An 8,885-nucleotide genomic window follows, 5' to 3' on the forward strand; every position below is an offset into this window, starting at 1 on the left:
TTATTGTTGAAGCCTTGCTGAGGCTTCTATTGATCCTTCTATGAGAGGTTAGGATGATTTTTCCATGAGGAGTTGTAGGTGTTTCCATAGGGTTCTCCCATGTAATTCACCTCCTCCATCATGGGTTGATCTGGATCATAGGCATCTCCTTTATAAGAGGTGTCTTGAGTGCTTCCAACTATAGTTTGCATTCCAGTCAAATGCTGAGAGATCATATTAACCTGTTGAGTCAAGATCTTGTTCTGAGCCAATATGGCATTCAGAGTGTCAACCTCTAGGACTCCTTTCTTTTGAGCTACCCCATTGTTCATAGGGTTTCTCTCAGAAGTGTACATAAATTGGTTGTTTGCAACCATTTCAATGAGTTCCTGTGCATCTTCAGACGTTTTCTTCAAGTGGATTGATCCACCAGCAAAATGGTCCAATGATATCTTGGACATCTCAGATAGACCATCATAGAAAATACCTAGGATAGTCCATTCTGAGAGCATGTCAGGAGGACATCTCCTGATCAATTGCTTGTATCTTTCCCAAACTTCATAGAGGGATTCACCCTCTTTTGTCTAAAGGTTTAAACTTCCACCCTGAGCTTGCTCATTTTCTGAGGTGGAAAGAACATGGCCAAGAAATCATTGACCAACTTTTCTCAAGAGTCTAGGCTTTTCTTAGGTTGAGAATCCAACCATATCCTAGCTCTGTCTCTGACAGAAAAGGGGAAAGCATAAGTCTGTAGACCTCAGAATCCACTCCATTAGTCTTAACAGTATCACAGATTTGTGAGAATTCTCATAGGAATTGATGTGGATCTTCCAGTGAAAGTCCATGAAATTTGCATTTCTGTTGCATTAGAAAGACTAACTGAGGCTTAAGCTCAAAGTTATTTGCTCTAATGGCAGGTATGGAGATGCTTCTTCCATAGAAGTTAGAAGTGGGTGCAGTAAAGTCACCAAGAACCTTCCTTGCATCTCCTCCATTATTCTCTTTGGCTACCATGTTTGTATTTTCAGTTTCTTGTTCGAAAAATTTTGTGAGATCTCTTCCGGAGTGTTGTACTTTAACTTGTTGCAGATGCTTCCTTAGGATCCTCTCAGGTTCAAGATCAGGATCAGGATCAAAGAGAGGTTCTTTATCCCTATTCCTGCTCATAAATAAGAAAAAAAAGAACAAGAAAGAGAGAGAATGGGAGTTTCTATGTTAAAGTATAGAGAACTCCCTGTGAGATATAAAAAAGAAAGAAGAATGAGGGTAGAGGAATTAGAAGAAGAATTCAAAAATTTAAGAATTAAAAAGAGAAACTAGAATTAAAATATTTTTGCTTTTATTTTAATTATTAATTGAACTAAAATGATTTGAAAACTTGAGTGTGATTTTCGAAAAAGAAGAGAGAGAAAGAGATGAGAAGTTTTCAAAAATAAAAGAAAGAGGAAAAAGAGAGAAGAGAAAACAAGTAACTAATTAAGAAAGATTTGAAAATAAGATAAGATAGGAGATTTGAAAAAGATTTGATTTTAAAATTTTGAAATTTAAAATTGAAAATAAAAAGTCAACAAGATAAGATAGAGATTGAAAAATTTTGAAAAAAGATTTGATTTTGGATTTTGAAATTGAGACAAGATAAGATAGAGATTTGAAAATAAGTTAAAAAAATAAGATATGGTGAAGATTTGAAAAAGATTTGAATTTGAAATTTAAAATTTAGATAAGATAAGATAATGATTTGAAATTTAAAGAAATATAAACCAAAGATAAGATAAAGATCTGAAAAAATTTTGTATTTTAAAATTTTGAAAGAAAGATAAGATAGGAAAGAATCAAATTTAAAAGAAAAGAATTGAAAAGATTTAAAAATATAAGATTTGAAATTTGACTTTACTAACAAGAAAACACCAATCTTAAAAATTTTAAAGAAAAAATAAAAAGAATGCAAGATTTTAGAAATTTTTTGAATAAAGATAAAACAGATATTTTTTGTTTTTTCGAATTAATGAAGAAAGAGAAAAACAACCAAAAGACACCAAACTTAAAATTTTTAGATTAAAGACACTAGTTTTTTGAAATTTTAAAAGAAAAAAACCAAAAGACACCAAACTTAAAAATTTTAATATCAAAACAAGAAAAGAAACAAGAACTTGAATACCAAGAAAGAACACTAAGAGTAATTCGAAAATTTTAAAGAAAATAAAGAACACACAAAGGACACCAAACTTAAGAACTGACACTAGACTCAAACAAAAGACAAAGAAAAGATGGATTTTTGAAAAAGTTTTTGAAAAAGAAAATAAAGACACAAACAAAAATAAAAAGTACCTAATCTAAATAACAAGATAATCTGATAGTTTGTAGAATCCGAACGATCCCCGGTAACGGCTCCAAAAACTTGGCGCGTGAAACTGGCTCCGCAGTATTCGCACAGATAGACCGGCAAGTGCACTGGGTCGTCCAAGTAATACCTCAGGTGAGTGAGGGTCGATCCCACGGAAATTGTTGGTTTGAGTAAGCAATGGTTACCTTGCAGATCTTAGTCAGGCGGATTTCACTTCAATTGCTATTTTGGATTCAATTCTTCACCAATTGAAAAGCCCACTCCAAATTCTGAAGATCAAAAATAGAAAGTGTATAAATAGGACCTAGTTTGATTTAGAGAGGACCTTTTTGTGTATCCTTACTTTCACTTTTGAATTTTCATTGATTTTGAGCTTTGAATTGGGAATTGGGATTGAGAGCTGAGTTCTCTCCTCCATGTTCTCACTTTTGATTTTCTTGCTTTCTGTATTTGAATTGTGGATAGAGATTGAAGGAATTCTGTTTCAATCCTAGATCTACAATTCATCTTTGTTCTCTTCTGCATAATTCTAAGGAATTGTGAATTGGATTTAGCTTTCTGTTTTGATTCTCATTTCTTCTGCTACATTTGCTATCTTCTCTTGGAATTTGAATTGAGATTGAAGAGCTTCATTGATTCTAAGTTTGAGAATCATCTTTCACCTCTCTTCTCAATTGTTCCAAGAAGTGGATATGAGTTTCCTTTACTGTTTTCATTTTCTTTTCTTCTACAAATTGTTATCTGTTGGATCAAGGAAGGAATTGAGATCTAGACTTGTTTTCTAGTCTCATTGAGCCTCTGAGCTCTTGAATCTCTTTTCTAGATCTTGCAATTTTAAGTTGAATTTACTTTCTGTTTAGATCTACTGCACTTATTTCATCTTCTTTACTTTCTATTGTTAAATTCTGAATCCCAGCATCTCACACCCCTTTATTATTCAAGCAATTTACATTTCTTGCACTCTAAGCTTCAGCTATTTACATTTCTTGCAATTTAAGTTTCAGTCATTTACATTTCTTGCACTTTAAGATTCAGCTCTTTTACTTCTTCTGCTCTTTAATTTACTGTCAATTCTCCCTCTCCCTTTTAGTTTCATGCAATTTAGCTTCTGCTGGTTACAATTCACTCAAATCATCAACTGTTCGCTTAACTAAATCAACCACCTAACTAAAATTGCTCAATCCTTCAATCCCTGTGGGATCGACCTCACTCATGTGAGTAATTACTACTTGATGCGACCCGGTACACTTGCCGACGAGTTTAGGTGTTGGAATTTCGGTTTCAACCCATCAAGTTTTTGGCGTCGTTTCCGGGGATTGATTAGATTGACAATGATTAAGTAAGGTGGTGGTCTAGATTAAGCATGTTTTCTTTTTCTTTTTACTAAGCATACTAACTGTTTGAATTTTTGCTTAAGCTAACACTAACTTCACTCTAGCAATAGAGTGTTTAATTCTGGTTTCTAGTTTTGTTTATGTCAGGAAGAAGAAGCGATGAATCCACACCTTTTGATTCTGAAACACTTTGGAGGTTGAGAAGAGAACCTAGAAATGGAGGAAAATCCAACAAATCCACCAGTGGGAGTGGCCAACAACAATGGTCAGCCCTAGAGAAGAGTCTTGGCTTCTTACACGTTTGCTAATCCTAGGCATTGTGGGAGTAGCATCCTTATCCCAAATGTCAATGCAAACAACTTTGAATTGAAGCCCCAACTCATCACCTTAGTACAGAACAACTGTTCTTATGGAGGAGGCCCCTTGGAAGATCCAAACCAGCATCTATCTACCTTCTTGAGGATCTGTGATACAGTGAAGTCCAATGGTGTGCATCCAGAAACATACAAATTGCTGCTATTCCCATTTTCATTGAGGGACAAGGCTGCTCAATGGCTTGAAACCTTTCCACAAGGAAGCATCACTAGCTGGGAGGATCTAGTGAATAAATTCTTGGCCAAGTTCTATCCTCCCCAAAGGATCATCAAGCTGAAAACAGAAGTGTAAACATTCGTTCAATTGGATGGAGAGTCACTGTATGATGCCTGGGAGAGATACAAAGCTTTAATCAGGAAGTGCCCACCAGAAATGTTCAGTGAATGGGATAGACTCCAAAACTTCTATGAAGGATTGACACTGAGAGCTCAAGAAGCTTTAGATTATTCAGCAGGAGGTTTATTGCAACTTATGAAGACAGCTGAAGAAGCCCAAAACCTCATAGACACAGTGGCGAACAATCAATATTTCTATGTACATCAAAGACAATGCCAACCAGCTCAAAGAAAAGGAGTATTGGGGTTTGAAGGTGTTGACACTATCTTGGCACAAAACAAACAGATGCACCAACAACTTCAGCAACAAATGGAGATTATGGCCAAGAAAATTGATGGATTGCAAAGTGCTGCAGTAAACACACAAAGCCAATCTCAAATTGCACATAGGTGGAATCAATCTGAAGAAAGTTTTGGGACATTCAATTATGAGCAACAAAGCCCTGAGTAGGTGCAACACATGAACAACACCTCAAGTTTATTCCAACACAACTTCCATGTTGACTCACACAACTCATCCTGGAGGAATCATTCTAACTTGAGGTAGGGGTGAACACCAGAATCAAGGACAAAGGGACCTCAACCATAGTAGTCTCAGCAACACAAACAACCAAAGCCATTCATCCAATAATACTAACCAATTCAAAAACCCACAAAACACATACCACCAACCCCATAACAACTCACAAAACCACCAGAGTAACTTTTCCACATCTACATTCTACCCACAAAATATACCCGTAGATAATTCAAACAACCTTCAGCAACAACCATCTCATCTCACACAACCACAACCAAATCCAGACTCTCAAAGAATCTCTAGTCTAGAGATATTAATGGAGAAACTCATCAAAACTCAAGAGATGGCCAGACAAGATCAAGCCATAACAAGCAAAAACTAAGAAGTTTCAATCAGAAATCTTGAGAGGCATATGGAGCAAATGGCTAAGAAAATTTCAGAAATGGGTGAGAAGAGAGCAAATATATTCCTCAATGCCATTGAAGAACACCCAAGGAACAAAGGAAAGGCTACAAAGTGGGAGGAGTGCAAGGCAATCACAGTGGGAAGTGAGAAGACTATGAAGAAGGAAGCCATCAATCAAGAAAAACACAACAAAGAAGTTTCACAAGGAGAGATAGATGGGAGAAGTGAAGAAGATCAGAAAACCAAGAAGGCACAAATCTCAAAGGGAGACAAGAACATCCTTGAGCCACAGCTACAAGAGAAGAAGGAAGGGGTGAAGCCATATATCCCCAAACTTCCATACCCTCAGAGGTTCAAAAAAGAAAATGAGGATAAGCAATACTCAAAGTTCCTGGACATATTCAAGACACTCAGCATCAATATTCCTTTCTTAGAACCACTTGAACAGATGCCATTGTATGCCAAATTTATGAAGGAAGTGCTGACAAAGAAAAAATCCCTAAAAGAAGGACAAATTGTTGAGATGACAATGGAAAATAATGCTATTCTCCAAAGAGAGTTGCCAGAGAAGAAAGATGATCCTGGAAGTTTTTATATACCTTGCACCATAGGAAACATAACAATTGAGAAGTCATTCTGTGATCTTGGTGCAAGCATAAACTTGATGCCTTTGTCTCTAATGAGGAAACTCCAAATTTTTGAGCTGAAATCCACACGAATACTTCTTCAAATGGCTGACAAGTCCATTCAGCAAGCACTTGGAGTTGTAGAGAATGTGCTGGTAAAGGTGGGAAAATTCCTTCTCCCATCTGATTTTGTCATCTTGGATATGGAGAAAGACCCTAACACTCCCATCATCCTGGGGAGGTCTTTCCTGGATACGGACAAAGCATTGATAGATGTTGAAAAAGGGGAATTATTGCTGAGAGTGCATGATGAGCACCTAGCATTCCATGTTTTTAAAACCCTGCCTGAGCCCACTCAAGAAGAAGATTGTATGAAGGATAAGGCTGGAGATCAAAGCTTGAAGGAGGCATTCAATGAGTTAAATCCAAGACTTCTAAATCCATTCTTGAAAGAAGTAGAGATGGTGCAACAGACCAAAGAAATCAAAGAGGAACTAGATCCAAAATCCCCAGATGAGAACCTCAACACCCCAGATAAAGAACCATCAAGGCATGAAATATCTCCTGAGAAAGAAGAGAAGAAGAAGAGGGCAAAAGGGTGGAGAAACAAGAAAATCCCCACTGAAGACTTCTCACCAGGGGATAAAGTGATGTTAAACACCCAACCAATGAAGGTGTGTCCACAATTATCTGAGTACTATACTGTGAACCGGATCCTTTCACTTGAACACCTAGAGATCATCAAAGAGGAGACCGGAAGGAAGTTCACAGTAAGAGGAGAAAAGCTAAGGCACTATGATTTTCAGCCTCCATGATCAAAGAACAAGATGTCAAGCTAGTGACATTAAAAGAGCGCTTGTTGGGAGGCAACCCAACCAAAGGTAGTTTTCTTTTCCCAACTATTTCAATAAACAAGGCTGAGTAAGTTTACCTGTATTGCAAGGAGCTAAGTTTGGTGTTGCACACCAAAACAATCTAAGGAAGAATGAAAGATGCTAAGTTTGGTGTTCCACCAAAAATTTTATTGAATAAACACATTTTCACCTTCTGCATAAAGGGTAGCTAGCTCCAAGAAATCAGAGAAACTACTTAACCAATGTCTATTTTCTAGTTTTTAGTTTTATTGCCTTTAGCAAAGACAAAAGGGTTTCACATATGGTTAATTTGATGCATGAGAAACATTGGCAAGGGACTAAGTTTGGTGTTCACACACCAAAGTAAGTTCAAAAGCCCACAAATAATTCTTGCACACTAACCAGTTGCCTAAGGGCTTGGGAAATAAGCAACTTGTAAGGATTATGCAGGAAAACATTCAATCTGTGAGAGGGATCTGCATCATCATTCAAAGGAGGAGCAACAGATAGGAATAATGATGACAGAAGGAAAAACTGAGAGACACTCCCAACAGGTTGTATTGACACTTAATCCTTGTTGCTGTGAAACATTTTTAATCTAGAAACTCCTATATGTCTTGCTGAAGTGTTCAATTAAGTGCAGGTGGAGATGTTTGCTGAGAATGCTAGCCTGTATATCGTGCTTGTCATCCATCATTAGCTTGAATTTTGTTTTGTTCCTTTCTGCATAAATAAAAGAAAAGTGTTTGAAATAGAAAGTAAATATCCAATGTTGTAGAAATTAGAATGACATTCAGTGGTGGTATGTGTTTGATTTAATGGCTAGCTCAAATAACAAAAGCTGCATAATAACATGTTTCTTGAAATGTGAATTAGTTTGCTGCTATAAAGTCTGTTTATTAATGAAATTCCCTTGAGAAGGAAGCAAAAATAAGAAAGAAAAAGAGAAAGAAAAGCCAAGAATTGGCCAAGAAACAAACAATAAGGCTAGACACCAATAGCTTGGACCCTAGGACATATGCCTGTGGTGTTTTTGTACTGGGATATGCTTGGACAAGTAGGTTCTGAGGAGTATTTTGAAACTTGGCCACTTAGATCAACTGATCTGGGATTGCCAACTGAAAGTCTACTATCAAGAGTAACCTAGTTACAAAGTATTTAGTAATTCAAAGAGATGCTGGGCATCAATGCTTCTAGGAAGAAATTGTGAGCCATGTGTCTTTAGTGAAGAAATGTTGAGCAAAATTTAGCCAAAAGTGCTGCTGCAACATTTGCCACCACGCTTTCATTAATAAATAAGCTATCTGAAGCAAAAGAAAGAAAGAAAAAGCTAGCAAGGGATCAAGCAAGAGTAAGACATTATAGCAGCAACTCTAGTGAACCTTTAAGGAAACATTTCTTATCTGTCAGCAAGTAATAAATGAGCAACCATTGTCTGCATAAAATCCCATGAACGAAGTTCAATTATCTGCTAAATAAGGACATGTGATGACATGTCAACATGTCATGTTTTTCTATGCTTTTTCATACAAGAAATTGATGATTTGTGCTTAAATATTGAATGCTTTTGTGCTTAAATGTTATATTTCTTTGATCTTTTGATTTGAAAAATTTTGTAGGAAATAAGAAGAAAAAGAAGCAAAAAGCACAAAATAAGCTAAAAAGAAGAAAAAAAGAGTTTTGGGGCACACTTTGAAGTTGGAGCACACTTTGAAAAGCGTGGCCCATGACCAAATAAAGGAGATTTGCAATCAGCACTCACAAAGCTCAAAGCTCAGTTCACTAAGTGAACTTAGCTTTATCGTGAAAAACTTAGCTTGGAAGCAAGAATTTTCGCTAAGTTAAAACTTGGGCATTTACAGCATGACCATGCCTCCTTCAAAGAGCTATAACTTGAGCTACAAACGTCCAATTGATGTGCTTTCAGTTGCGTTAGAAAGCTCACATTCAGAGATTTCCAACGATATATAATAATCCATATTTGGCATGAAATTGAGGCATAAGTAAAAGGCATCTTTGAGGACCAAAAACAAGCAAAAATAAACCAAAGTGGCTTCACCAAGGCTCGAAGGGGGAGACACAAGGAAAGCAAGGAGGAGCGCTACACTTCTTG

At 36.6% G+C, this 8,885-nt stretch overlaps 1 non-coding gene across 1 annotated transcript; it reads left to right on the forward strand.

Annotated features, from left to right (window-relative positions):
- The first annotated feature begins 489 nt into the window (after positions 1-489).
- Positions 490-592, forward strand: LOC112746117 (small nucleolar RNA R71). The gene has a single exon (XR_003174015.1). It is a non-coding gene; the product is annotated as a small nucleolar RNA R71 (small nucleolar RNA).
- The last annotated feature ends 8,293 nt before the right edge of the window (positions 593-8,885 follow it).

This window comes from Arachis hypogaea, chromosome 14 (assembly GCF_003086295.3).
Source record: "Arachis hypogaea cultivar Tifrunner chromosome 14, arahy.Tifrunner.gnm2.J5K5, whole genome shotgun sequence".
Taxonomy (NCBI): domain Eukaryota; kingdom Viridiplantae; phylum Streptophyta; class Magnoliopsida; order Fabales; family Fabaceae; genus Arachis; species Arachis hypogaea.